Source organism: Gopherus flavomarginatus, chromosome 6, assembly GCF_025201925.1.
Source record: "Gopherus flavomarginatus isolate rGopFla2 chromosome 6, rGopFla2.mat.asm, whole genome shotgun sequence".
Classification (NCBI taxonomy): domain Eukaryota; kingdom Metazoa; phylum Chordata; order Testudines; family Testudinidae; genus Gopherus; species Gopherus flavomarginatus.
In genome coordinates, this window is record NC_066622.1 from 14,294,048 (window position 1) to 14,307,099 (window position 13,052).

The 13,052-nt window shown below is 38.2% G+C and overlaps 1 protein-coding gene across 1 annotated transcript in view; it reads left to right on the plus strand.

Annotated features, from left to right (window-relative positions):
- The window catches only part of LOC127053138 (neural cell adhesion molecule L1-like protein), a 1,307,741-nt gene extending 1,296,199 nt beyond the window's left edge, over nucleotides 1-11,542 (plus strand). Inside the window, exon 29 of the transcript XR_007774952.1 lies at nucleotides 11,532-11,542. The gene's annotated coding sequence lies outside the window, so the exon portion shown is untranslated. The remainder of the gene's footprint in view (nucleotides 1-11,531) is intronic.
- The last annotated feature ends 1,510 nt before the right edge of the window (nucleotides 11,543-13,052 follow it).

Below are 13,052 nucleotides of genomic sequence, written 5' to 3' on the forward strand. Positions count from 1 at the left end.
ATTTATTCACTCTAATTTAACATTTTGCGTGCCAGTAATACATTTTAACGTTTTTAGAAGATCTCTTTCTATAAGTCTATAATATAGAACTAAACTATTGTTGTATGTAAGCTAAATAAGGTTTTTAAAATTAAGACACTGCATTTAAAATTAAATTAAAATGCAGAGCCCCTTGGTCTGGTGGCCAGGACTCGGGCAATGTGAGTGCCACTGAAAATCAGCTTGTATGCCGCCTTTGGCACATGTGCCATAGGTTGCCTACCCCTGCTCTGCAAGCACTTCTAGTTTGAATTCCTGCATTTGCAAATCTAAAATCATTTTCTGCCAATATTTGCATACTGGACTTTGAAATTTGCCTTCCACAAATATTTCTGCAAGTGAAACTCCATCACTTAAATGTCTATGGAAAGTGAATACCAAAGGGATACAAATGGGACTAAAGAGACATATTTAGCCCTCAACCCTGGAGCTGACTGCACCTGCACGGAGCCCCAGTGAAGACAATTTATCCATCTGAACAGAGCCATTTGCAGGATGAACACATGCAAGTATTCAAATTGTAAGTCCTTACTGCTCATCCAATCGAAGAACAAAAATTATACCACGTGATTCATTTGACTTGAGTGGAGTTCTATGGGGGCACCCAATTCATTCATGCAGATTGCGATGTAGAATCAGTGCCTAAGGGATTATTGGCCTCATCCAGCTGCCATTAAGTTAATAATAGAAAAACTCATTTTGATATTAATGGGTGTTGGGTCAGGCTCTCTCACTGACTCTAAATCAAATAGACTTGCAGGGACCCCCTTCCTTCTCAGAGATAATATGTATCTAATACCTAAAGATAAATAGAAACTATCACCTCAGAGTTTCAGTAGAGCTATAACAGGTTTAGCTACACCGACCGCTGCCAACATTTTGGACACATTAGCTGCCCTACTCTAGGTATTTATTATAGCCTCCATTATTGGTTATTGAAGTTATCCATTAGGGAAGTATCGCTATCTCCATTTTACAGATGGTAAATTTAGTCAGAGAGAGATTACATGACTCTCTCAGATTTACTTAAGAAGTCTGTGGCGTAGCCATGAAGAGAACCCTCGGCTCCTGTGTTCCAGTCTAATGCCTTCACCACAAGGCCTAATTTGTTTTAGGAATTTAATCTAGATTTTTTTTTTGAACCATGTTATTCAGTAGCAAAGTCTTCAGAATTACGCCCTTGTAATTAAAACAAAAGCATAAGAGGAGGTGAAATAAATAAATAAACCCATAAAATGAGTACGTGCTTACAAAGCTTCCATTTAATCAATAGTTATGTCACTGGTGATTGCAAAACTTTACTACATTAATTTAATCAGAGAGGTTTTTCCTGGCACGTGGGCGGCAAGTGTACTGATTAATTAATTTCTATTCCTGGAATGAGACAGCCTCCCAGCAGTGCACATCTGAACAGTTTGGTGACAGTGCAATATGTAGTAAAAATGTAAGCAGCTCCTTGGTTTATCAGGCCCAAGACAAAAACATAGCTACTGCTGCAGCTGATTAACGAAGAGAGCTAGTCCAAAACAGTAAATGGCACAATTTAAGTGCATGCACGTGATAAAAAGGAAAAGAAATTCCAGTACTTCTTTGCAAGGTGGTATAGGAGAGTATGTGGTTATTTTCTGGCTGGGCACATGCTTTTTAAATAGTTTTTCAGTTTAGTGCTATCTTAGAATAGACATCTTTCCTTTCTGATTTGTATAATGTATCTTGGCTCCAATATTCTGCCCTTCCTAAATAAATGGAATTCCATTTGCTGTCAAGGAGAAGAGCATCAGAGACAAAATTTGCTATGTAGGTTGGACAGGACAATGTTTGTGGCTTACCTGTTACTTTTTCTTGTTTTTTTTTTCTTTTTCAAATTGTCTAATGGATTTTGTCTTGATGTGCCTAAAGACTGACATGCATCATACATGTAAATATAGTGGACCAGATCCTCAGCTGGTGTAAATCAGTGTAGCCCCACTGACATCTCAGGTTCCAATCCTCGTCAGGTGCTGAGGTGGTAGGTTTGGTTTAAGAACCTAGGTGGGCCTGAATGGGACAGTTCATGAGTTCATTCCCGGGAAAGAATGTCTATAACATCTCAAGGTGGCAGTGCACAGGTGCTGTTCTCTGGCTGTCTGATCATCTCCATCACCAATGGAATCCTAAATGTATAAAACCACGTGGGGATGTCTAGAGTGGAGTGTGTCTCTCTCTGAACAAAAGAAGTTGGTCCAATAAAAGATATTACCTCACCCACCTTGTCTGTCTAAGGATCTATTGGCCATGTAGTTTCTATAATTTTCTCTTTGTCCTCAGAATATTGAGGCTTAGAACAATTCCATCAGACATGAATGTACTCCCTCTTGCAGTTTGAGAAATGCTGGCCTTCCCATGAAAAAAGCACACACAAGACCAGATATCACGGTCCGTAGTGCGTTTTTCATGGCTACAAATATGGTAGGGCTCTACGTGTATTGGAGATAATACACCATTCCTAGATAGCCACAGTCAGGCATCAGCCTCTTCCACACAAGGCCTTGTAAAAAGGTGATCTTTGCAATGTTCCCTGAAGGTCAGCAGATAGAGGTTGTTTTGGACCAAGGGAGCACAAAGTCCAGGGTCCTTCATAGACATAGTTTCACCAGGAGCACCTTTCCTTTCAGACTGAAGGAGCTCCATCTTGGGCATCTTTGTGAACCTCAGCTGTGGCAATGTGGCACAGGGAAATATGTGATCTCTAAAGTAACAAGATCCCAAGCCACTTAAGGTCAAAACTAACACCTTGAACTACAGAAACCCACAAGCAACCAGAGAAGACCTCAGAACAGCAATGTAATGTGCTTGCAATGAGAAATCCTGTTTATCAGCAGGCTGTTGAATTCTGTATCAGGTTTGCTAAATTGATATAAGATGTAGCCCCCAAGTAGAGCCTAACCTAGTGGTGACAAACTTATGAATCACTGTACTGAGGGCCATATCTGAAATAAAGGTCACAGATACAAAGGAGAATTGTGCTGATATATGACTATACAGCAATAACTAGAAATCTACTGAGACTTCCAGGTTGCAAAATCGGATGAAAAATGTCAGGCAAACACGCACAGCCAGAGAGACAGATTAAATAATCTATTTGCACCTTGGATTTGCTTTCCTCATTCCACCAGTTCAACTCTTTTTTTATCTTGGCTGAGCCTCAGTTTGTTAGCTATTGGTCATACTTCAATCTCAACAAGATACTGGACCAAGGCACTAATCTGCACCATTTAAACTGGAAGAGAAATGACATGTTAAAACAAGTGTCTTCAACATACTGAATGCACCGCAGCCCCCTCTTCTTCGCTAAGCCATGGTTTCGTGCCTATTGAAGTGAGTGGGAACATTCTGATTGAATAAGCCCCTATGCATCCTAATGACCTTATATACATTTCTCTCTTGTTCAATAATATGGAACTTTGTAGAAACCCATATGGTATTTTACAATATCCAGACACTTATGGAGCCAGGCCCTCAGCCAGTATAAATCAATGAAGCTCCATTGGCTATTGCTTTATATTGATTTATCCCACCTGAAGATCTGTCCCATGTTCCATCAACGACTCCATGTGAAAAACAAGCCAATTTCTAAGTTCTTCTTTATGCCTAACTGAAGTGAGTACAATGAGATGACAGCGCTAAAACTGGGATGCATGTGTGTAATATAGAAATATTAGATGCAATATTATGTTCTGCTTTATTTTTAAAAAATCTGTTTGGCACTGTGTGTTATGGAGGGCCTAATTGGGTCCATAGCAAGTGCATACATTAGTGCTGCCTTATGTGGTACTGCTAATTTATGCACATCAAGTTTTGAAAATGTTATAGAATTCTTCAGAAGAGAAAATGTGCAACTGTGGTAGGTTAACACAAGTCTTTACACAATTCTGCCAAGCTCCTCCATCAGACACATGCTGTAGTTTATTGAAAACTCTGTTAAAATTGTAGGCTGTCACTTTACAATTAAGAGGTTTTCCTGATCTTGCTTGCAGGTTAAGGGGCTTTGTAGGGGTGTCTATGAACTGTGCCTTGGAACGGTCAGTCTCCAGACAACCTTTCTGTAGTAAAGTTGTGTGAGTTGTGCCTCTCTGTTTCAGGAAGCAGCCTGCTTTGTGTGTTTCTGGAGTTCTTGTATGTTATCATTGTGAACTCTAAGAAATAAAGTAGTGCTACATGGCAACCTTCCAGCAAGAATATATATGTATTTATGTAACTTCTCTACATGTATGCTGTGACCATAACACACATTTGTGTGCAAGAGAGGAAGAGTAGAATGCCAGCTAGAAAAGGATAATTAATAAAAAGATCATGTAGACCAAGTGTTAGAAATTCATCGGGCAAACGATTAGGAGAATGAGGCCATCAGTGCTGCTTACCTATTACTAGAGCTGACTGAAAATTTACAACCTGAAATTCATTGCATGAATGCAGCATCCATGTGTTTCTACCAAAATATATGTGAGGATTAGTCCCACTAATTAATTTGTCCAAAATTATTCCATGAACATCTTTTCAGTATTGATGTGGAGAAGGAAGCAATGAGACATACATCAGAGAGAGATTAATGTTGAGGCTGCAACTTTATTAAACAATTAACCAATAAGGAACCTCAAATTACCTGACAGGGCAGTAACAGTGCAGATTTACTTGGACACCAGTGACCCTGGGTTCTGTACACCTGTGGATGGGTATGAGGGCAATCCTCCCTCAACATCCCCAAGCTTGCCTGGGGACCCTGGCAGGAACCAGAGTTCTCCCACACACCCAAAGAGTGCAGAAAGAAGGATAGAGTGGCACTTATGTGCCCACTGCTCCAGGTCCACAAACTACACACCACAGTTAATATGGCGAGTCTTTTTATAAACTGTGCATTGATCATTAATATCTGACATTTCAGCCGAGCTGCCTAGCTGTAGGTGATGAGATAAGTCACATTATTGTTCCTTGATTGGATGCTCTGCAACAGGGGTCGACAACCTTTCAGAAGTGGTGTGCCTTGTCTTCATTTATTCACTCTAATTTAACATTTTGCGTGCCAGTAATACATTTTAACGTTTTTAGAAGATCTCTTTCTATAAGTCTATAATATAGAACTAAACTATTGTTGTATGTAAGCTAAATAAGGTTTTTAAAATTAAGACACTGCATTTAAAATTAAATTAAAATGCAGAGCCCCTTGGACTGGTGGCCAGGACTCGGGCAATGTGAGTGCCACTGAAAATCAGCTTGTATGCCGCCTTTGGCACATGTGCCATAGGTTGCCTACCCCTGCTCTGCAAGCACTTCTAGTTTGAATTCCTGCATTTGCAAATCTAAAATCATTTTCTGCCAATATTTGCATACTGGACTTTGAAATTTGCCTTCCACAAATATTTCTGCAAGTGAAACTCCATCACTTAAATGTCTATGGAAAGTGAATACCAAAGGGATACAAATGGGACTAAAGAGACATATTTAGCCCTCAACCCTGGAGCTGACTGCACCTGCACGGAGCCCCAGTGAAGACAATTTATCCATCTGAACAGAGCCATTTGCAGGATGAACACATGCAAGTATTCAAATTGTAAGTCCTTACTGCTCATCCAATCGAAGAACAAAAATTATACCACGTGATTCATTTGACTTGAGTGGAGTTCTATGGGGGCACCCAATTCATTCATGCAGATTGCGATGTAGAATCAGTGCCTAAGGGATTATTGGCCTCATCCAGCTGCCATTAAGTTAATAATAGAAAAACTCATTTTGATATTAATGGGTGTTGGGTCAGGCTCTCTCACTGACTCTAAATCAAATAGACTTGCAGGGACCCCCTTCCTTCTCAGAGATAATATGTATCTAATACCTAAAGATAAATAGAAACTATCACCTCAGAGTTTCAGTAGAGCTATAACAGGTTTAGCTACACCGACCGCTGCCAACATTTTGGACACATTAGCTGCCCTACTCTAGGTATTTATTATAGCCTCCATTATTGGTTATTGAAGTTATCCATTAGGGAAGTATCGCTATCTCCATTTTACAGATGGTAAATTTAGTCAGAGAGAGATTACATGACTCTCTCAGATTTACTTAAGAAGTCTGTGGCGTAGCCATGAAGAGAACCCTCGGCTCCTGTGTTCCAGTCTAATGCCTTCACCACAAGGCCATAATTTGTTTTAGGAATTTAATCTAGATTTTTTTTTTGAACCATATTATTCAGTAGCAAAGTCTTCAGAATTACGCCCTTGTAATTAAAACAAAAGCGTAAGAGGAGGTGAAATAAATAAATAAACCCATAAAATGAGTACGTGCTTACAAAGCTTCCATTTAATCAATAGTTATGTCACTGGTGATTGCAAAACTTTACTACATTAATTTAATCAGAGAGGTTTTTCCTGGCACGTGGGCGGTAAGTGTACTGATTAATTAATTTCTATTCCTGGAATGAGAGAGCCTCCCAGCAGAGCACATCTGAACAGTTTGGTGACAGTGCAGTATGTAGTAAAAATGTAAGCAGCTCCTTGGTTTATCAGGCCCAAGACAAAAACATAGCTACTGCTGCAGCTGATTAACGAAGAGAGCTAGTCCAAAACAGTAAGTGGCACAATTTAAGTGCATGTACGTGATAAAAAGGAAAAGAAATTCCAGTACTTCTTTGCAAGGTTGTATGGGAGAGTATGTGGTTATTTTCTGGCTGGGAACATGTTTTTTAAATAGTTTTTCAGTTTAGTGCTATCTTAGAATACACATCTTTCCTTTCTGATTTGTATAATGTATCTTGGCTCCAATATTCTGCCCTTCCTAAATAAATGGAATTCCATTTGCTGTCAAGGAGAAGAGCATCAGAGACAAAATTTGCTATGTAGGTTGGACAGGACAATGTTTGTGGCTTACCTGTTACTTTTTCTTGTTTTTTTTTTCCTTTTTCAAATTGTCTAATGGATTTTGTCTTGATGTGCCTAAAGACTAACATGCATCATACATGTAAATATAGTGGACCAGATCCTCAGCTGGTGTAAATCAGTGTAGCCCCACTGACATCTCAGGTTCCAATCCTCCTCAGGTGCTGAGGTGGTAGGTTTGGTTTAAGAACCTAGGTGGGCCTGAATGGGACAGTTCATGAGTTCATTCCCGGGAAAGAATGTCTATAACATCTCAAGGTGGCAGTGCACAGGTGCTGTTCTCTGGCTGTCTGATCATCTCCATCACCAATGGAATCCTAAATGTATAAAACCATGTGGGGATGTCTAGAGTGGAGTGTGTCTCTCTCTGAACAAAAGAAGTTGGTCCAATAAAAGATATTACCTCACCCACCTTGTCTGTCTAAGGATCTATTGGCCATGTAATTTCTATAATTTTCTCTTTGTCCCCAGAATATTGAGGCTTAGAACAATTCCATCAGACATGAATGTACTCCCTCTTGCATGTGTCTCAAGCATTATAATAATTTCATTTAAACTTCCTGGACTGAGCTTCCAATGATAGATATAGTGCCTTTACAGTGATTTTGCTTCATTGTGTCCCAAAGAAAGAAAGTAGCAACCCATTCACTCTTTCATAGTCATTTCTTTTATTTGCTATCTTCCATTTTTTCATGAATCCACATTTAACTTTTATTTTCAAATTCAATACTAGGAGCCCCTCTTCTGTGTGAAGAGAGATGGAAATGATTGGAACTGTTTAGTGTGGAAATGAATAAGTGGGAATGTGATGGAATATTCAGAATAATGAGTGCTGTGGAGAAGGCACTCCTATTCACCTTTTCTCATAATACAAGATCAAGGGAGAGAGTCAATTAAATGGATAAAAAGGTTTAAAACTGATTAAAAATTAACTTGTGGAACTCACTGTCACAAGATATCACTGGGATGAAGAGCTGCCTAGGATTCAGGAAAAAAGGGTGCAGAAGTTATATGGACAATGAGACTACTAGCACTTAAAAAAAGAGATAAAACTCCAAATACAAACTAACTACTTCTAATTGAAGAAACGTCTCTATGGGCTGGTAACAACATAGCTCCATAACTGAACTCTGCACAGTATCCTGCACCTTCCTATGTAGCATCCAGTACTGCAGAGACATGGTACTGGACTGGATGGCCCACTGGTGTGGCCCAGTTGGGTAATTCCTGTGTTCCTACAAATTCTTTGAAGTCACAGAATTAATCCCATATTATTTCTGGTCTGGTACATGGTTCTTTTTTTATGCCTCTGAATGATATTCTGAAATTTTCTTCCACTTTATTATTCTTTGAAGAATATTAACAAGATAGTCAAATGCCAGAATTTTTAATTCCATCATATTGTCTTCATAGAGCCTCTCTATAAATGTCTTCATCCTTCAACATTTGCTGTATTATCCTAGTCTGTCAGGGAGCTGTAAGAGTTATTGGATTAAAAGTGGAGTTGTCTCTAATAAGTGTTAAAGATGAAGGAGGGTAGCTACCTTTAGTTCCCACTGGTAAAGGTACTGACCTGGAAAATAAGTCTAACACAGGCAGTTAGGACATTTATTTGTTGTCCTTGTGGTTTTTTTCATAGGAAAAATGAAGAAGTATTTTAGGGGAAATCCTGCTATTATTTGGATCTTCTTGATATGCTTCTCTGTAGTAGTTTAGCAATCTGAAGATTGTGAATGAATCTGCCAAGATGGGTATGATTTTCAAATCGGTATATCAGTCCTTTCTATGGGATTGTAATTTGTATTGCAGAGGTATTTCAGATTTACGAAATGGCCAATCTGACTATTGGAGAGGCTTTTATATGTAACGCTGTGCTCTCTGGTTCTAAAAGCATGAGCCTCTACTGCCTGAGCTAAAAGACCCAGATCTGTTAGCCAAGGTTGTAATAGACTCATCAACTTCTCCAATATGGTCTAGCCACCACCAGAAGTAAATGGAATACCACACGCTGTGTGGGTGTGGGTCACTTACCAAATAAATATAAACTAGTAATAGAATTCAGGACCTACTGCAGTTTAAAAAACATCCTTTACCACTTGTACTAATGGAGAGCCTCTCTTGGGTGGTGTTATTAACTTTGAATAACTCTGTGGAGGCCACCTCTTCAGAGTAGCACAGTCTCAAACCCTTGGAGCAGCTTTGATTCCATCCAGCAGTGGTATACAACTGCTATTGCCAGTTAGCATGTACAATCAATTGATCTAATCTGTCTGTCTAATCATCTGGTAGATTGGGTGGTCTTTTTATGTGCTAAAGGCCTGATTCTTATCTTCCTTACACTGGTGAAACTCCATTAAAGGCAATGGAGTTCACTGCTGTAAAATGAGTCAATGGGAATACCCAAGCGCTTACACGTGCAATAAATAGTACACACAAAATTAGTGTTTCATGGAACTAGAATGTACTTTTAAAGTATTAGATGGCAAATGCCAAATATGTAGTACATTTTTTGATTTTTTTTATTGGACAGTTGAAATTTGCTCCTGCTTGCAATTCTTATTCTGTTTCTTAAAAAAATAAGTAGATAAAATATATGTCATGATCCACTAAGCTCTAAATGAACTGAAAGTACTTTCCGCAGGGAATGAAATTAATGTAAACTATAACATAAGTTCCCTCTTCTATTGCTCAGTATATGACAGGATGGTACACTACACTTCTTCAGCATCCCACGAATTAAGGTAGTCCTGAAGAGGTGTGAAAATTCCAATTTAGACACTTTTTTGAGTTTAATTTATATGCATGAGAAAGTATGAATTCAGACTTAACTCTAATATTCAAAGAATTACAACAGTTAAATCATACAACTGACCATGTTCAAAATTTCCATTAAGTGTCATTGTCAGCACTGACTCTGAGAGCTGATTTCTGTCGATATTAAAGGAATAAACCTTCTTTACTCCATCAAAATTAGATAATTTAAGACTATATATTATGGAGCTTTACAGAGGAAAATATGAACAGTCCAGCGTATCTTCTGCACCATCCATCATATAATTTGAACACTCCAATCTTATGAAAAACAAAATTCTTATGAAAGCAAATGTCCTGCTGTTTGTCTTTATTTAAAAAATTATGATCGGATTTCAAGTGGTACTTTTAGGCTTCTGAAGTGTATGTGTCAATCTTTCCTCCAAGATAATTTTCCCTGAGCACTGTGCAAATTGCATTTAGGGCCTGATTTCAAAACCCATTGAAATTAGTTGTATCTTTTCATTGGCTTCAGTGGGCTATGGATTGTGCCCTTAAAATCTTTGTTTTGTAAATGTTTCTAAAAAATGAAATCTTCTAGAATTTTGATCCAATTCTTCAAAAGTGCATCTGTCTAGTCCAGATGCATAAATTGTGTGCATGCATTGTACATACCTAATTTGGACACAAATAGATGAACACTTTTGTTCATGCATATTTGAAAATTTAGCTCTGTTTTTCTTTGGTACTGGTATAAGGAGATGAAGTTGTGAAATCTGATGTGGTTATAATTTGCTTCAATGTAAAAGGGAGGTGTACCATCATGACATGCAATATATAATAAAGAATGTGAGTTGTATCAAACATATACTTGGTAACGTTGCTTCTTTTTTCTTTTTTTGTTAAAAGAGATAAACATTTTTAATGAATGAATTGGATTAGATAAAATTAAAACTAACACAATTTGTGGAAACCTTGACATTAGCATTGTTTGGAAATAGTTTGGTTGATTTGGTTTTCTTTTTCCTTTGCTTTATTTTTACCTCTGCTTTCCAGAGAGAGAGAGAGAGAAAGAGAGCATAAAGGACACTTTTATTTGAGGATTTACAAACTGGCTGCAAACTGGAAGGACCACAAATCTCACAAGAAAGTATGTCCTTGAGATTTCTAGCCCAATTTTTATAACCATAAGGTGTTGAATAATCCCCATAGATTTTGAATAAGTCTCTGAATTTTCTGGGTGTTCAGCTGGACAGAATCCTGAATTCCAAATCTTTAGGGTTTCATTCATCACTATTCATTACAGTATGTCATGTGGGTCAATAGCGAACAGAGAGAAATTTATTAATATTAAGGGAATTAATTATGTTAAGAGCAAATGAGGAAGTTTTTCAAAGTCATATCAAGGTTGCTCTCCATGGTATGTATCTTATGCAGAGCTTAAATATCCGTTTCACAGTTTGCAGACTTGTTGGAAAACATGCAGATAGAGTCTGAAGAGTGTTTGTGAAATCTGCCAGTCTTCCATAAAGTTATTTCCATTTCTCCAAGATTTTAATTATTTTATGTCACTTTAAATAGGCAGCACATTACAACTTGTTGAATCAGATGCAGGAACCATGGTTGGCTTCTGGGAATAGGGATGGCTGTAATTGTGTCTCTGTTCATCTCAGACACTCAGCAAAATTTCAAGAGGAGTCCCTAGGGCCCTGATCTTGCAAATTACTGCACTTGAGAGCAGCGACACAGCCATGCAGAGCCCTAGTGAAGTAAATGCAAAGCATTAAATACACTAGTGTAACCAGCAAATTTTTGATCAAAATCATAGAAATGTAGGACTGAAAGGGCCCTCAGTAAGTCATCTAGTCCAATCCCCTGCATTCAAGGCAGGACTAGAATCTCTGAGTTAGGAACACCTCGGGAATGGAGATCGTTTGTAACTCTGAAATGTTCGTGACTCTGAAGAAAACATTATGATCGTTCTTTCAAAAGTTTACAGCTGAACACTGATTTTTATACAGCTTTGAAACTTTACTATGCAGAAGAAAAATCTGCTTTCCCTTAATTTTTTTATTACTTTACCTTTAACACGGTTCTCTACTGTATTTGCTGTTTTGTTTTTGTTTTTTGTCTCTTCTACTGCCTGATTGTGTACTTTCAGTTCCAAATGAGGTTTGTTGTTGATTGGTCAGTTCGTAACACTGGTATTTGTACCTCTGAGGCTCTAGTGTAAGTAATAACTAGAATATTCCTGAAAGGTGTTTGTCTAACCTGTTCTTAAAAACCTCCAATGATGGAGATTCCACAGTCTCCCTCGGTAATTTGTTCCAGTGCTTAACTACCCTGACAGGAAGTTTTTTCCTAATGTCCAACCTGAACCTCCCTTGCTGCCATTTAAGCACACTGCTTTTTGCCTGTCCTCGGAAGTTAAGCAGCACAGTTTTCCACCTTCTCCTTGTAGCAACCTTTTATGTAGCTGAAAACTGTTATCATATCCACCATCACAAATCTGTACAGTTTTGTGAAAACCATGGTTTTCATTGGGAATAAAGAAATAAAACGAAAATAGAGAATTTTGGTCTGGCATAACTATAAGCATTTACGTCATACTTCATGCTCTAATTCAATCAAAAGGTCTTTGTGGAGGAATGACAAGTAGAAGTAGAACAAGTAGAAGTTATGGCTTGTGTTATGCAGGCAGTGAGATGAGATGATGATGATGTCCTTTCTGCCTTTAAGCAGTGAATCTGTTATCTTCCAAAGGGCAGTAATTAAACTATACAAGTGAGAACATCATGTTACAGGGAGAAAAAAAGGCTGCTTGTTTGGTTTGTTTGATTGTGTTTTTTGTTTTGTTTATATCAGAATGGAACCAGATGCACTTTGCTTTAAAACCGAGAAAAGAATGAAGTTATGAATTATGGCTGAAGTCAACAGTCTGAGTCCCCGGCATTGCATGTTACTCTACAGACTAAGAGAGTGAAGTTCAGGGAGGAATTTGAGCTCCTTGCTTACAGGGGTTGGATATATTGTGGGAGGTGCCTCATTTGACAGGTGTCTAAGGAAGGCATGCTATGTTGGTATCAACAGCTATCTCATTCCTAGAGTGGCAGTGGCATGACTTCAGAAAGCTCCAGAATGCTGCTCTCCTCACAAAGCAAAGACTGTAATTTTCATGGAAGAACTATTATAATCAGTCTAGACAAGTTATTCCCTATAGCCCTTCTCTGTAGGGCTACAGAAAATTTTCTCAGACATATGATGTAAACATCCAGTTTGTCTTTATTTTAATGCATGTGAGAATTTTCTGAGGCATCCCTCTTTATTTCTTCATTGTGGAATATTCTTGGATCCGTT